A 1,654-nucleotide genomic window follows, 5' to 3' on the forward strand; every position below is an offset into this window, starting at 1 on the left:
CCCTCTGGGCATTTAAATACCTATAATAGAACTGTAACATATTTCCACAAAAAAGAAAAAGCTTAAAGTGAGTCGTGTTTTCATATTTATCAGGTTGTAGTGCATGAAGTGACCAGCAGGGGGCAGTAGTGGCTCTTGCAATGCTTGAGTGCCACCTCTTCTGGCACTTTGATTTTAAACAACTGAAAGTTTATATTTATGCATGGACATTTTGGGATTTGATTAAACTACAAGTGTTTCAACAACACGGGGCCTTTTTAACAAAGGATTTTTATTAAGTTTGTTCTTATCAATCATTTTAGAGCATCCTTACTTTGTAAAACTGTTCTTACATCCACGTTAATTCCTTTCTTCTGTCACTGAAGCAGACATGAACCTTGTTGCAGATGATTAAAGGATGACGCTTCAGCGGTTCTTGTCCGGAGCTCGTCGTGTGCTGGCAGTTTTAAACAGAGACAGAAGCAGCACGGTGTGCCCGACACTTGAACATGTGCAGCTCAGGTGGTGCAGCCTCCAGTGGACGCACGTCATCTCCTTCCTGTTCCTCTCAAACCCAGCAGGTCCGAGCAGATGGCCGCTGGTTCTGATGGAGGTTCATTCCTGTTAAAAGGGAGTTTTTCCTTTCCACTGTTGGGACCCAGAGACAAACAACATTCACTCTCACCTAGGGACAATTCAGAGTCACCAGTCAGTCTAACATGCATGTTCTTGGTCTGTGGGAGGAAACTGGAGCGCCCGGAGAAAACCCACGCATGCGCGGAGAGAACATGCAAACTCCACCCAGAAAGGACCCTGGACCGGGATTTGAACCGGGGACCTGCTTGCTGAGAGGCAGCAGCTCTAGTTGTGCACCGTGCAGAGTACACTGAGCACTAATAGTATAAAACAATACGCTGGACAGCAGCACGAACATGAGTGTGTGAGCAGATGAACATGCATGAACACAGCAACATGAACCCGCTGAGCAAGGAGACGTCGAAACAGCGTCTTTTTAAGTCGTTTCTGCGCGTCTACACTGGGTCCCTCGGAGGTGCAGACTGACGCCAGAAGACGTCTAGTTTCGACGTCTATCTGACATGTTAATATAGACGGCTTTTCCACGTCAACTAACTATATTTATTATTTTAAATAGGCTCTCATTATATTTAACTTATTTTAGTCGCTTAAAAAATGCTGCTTCTATGCTATGCATATGACTGTTACCTCCGTAATTCAACGCGGAATAAAATTGAATAATAATAACAATAATAATAACGATATTCTTCAAATAAATAATAAGGTAACTACTAAAATTTGTAAAAAAAAAAAAAAAAGAATAGAGGAAATGCATGTTAAAAAAATGATGTCTATATGACGTCCAAGTCTGACGTTATTTTGACGAACAAATGCGGTCATGGTTAGACGTCCAAAAGTGGACCTTGTTTGCACGTCGGGAGGACGTCCAGAATTGGTCTTCGACCAACGGACCCAATATAGACGTAATCTGGACGTCCATTAGACGTCTAATGTTTAGTGGGAAACAGATCAGCAGCAACATGAAACAGATCAGCAGCAAAATGAAACACATCAACAGCAACATGAAACAGATCAGTAGCAACATGAAACACATCAGCAGCACCATGAAATAAATCAACAGAAACATGAAACAGATCAG

The sequence above is a fragment of the Nematolebias whitei genome, chromosome 20 (assembly GCF_014905685.2).
Source record: "Nematolebias whitei isolate Nwh7 chromosome 20, NemWhi1, whole genome shotgun sequence".
Taxonomy (NCBI): domain Eukaryota; kingdom Metazoa; phylum Chordata; class Actinopteri; order Cyprinodontiformes; family Rivulidae; genus Nematolebias; species Nematolebias whitei.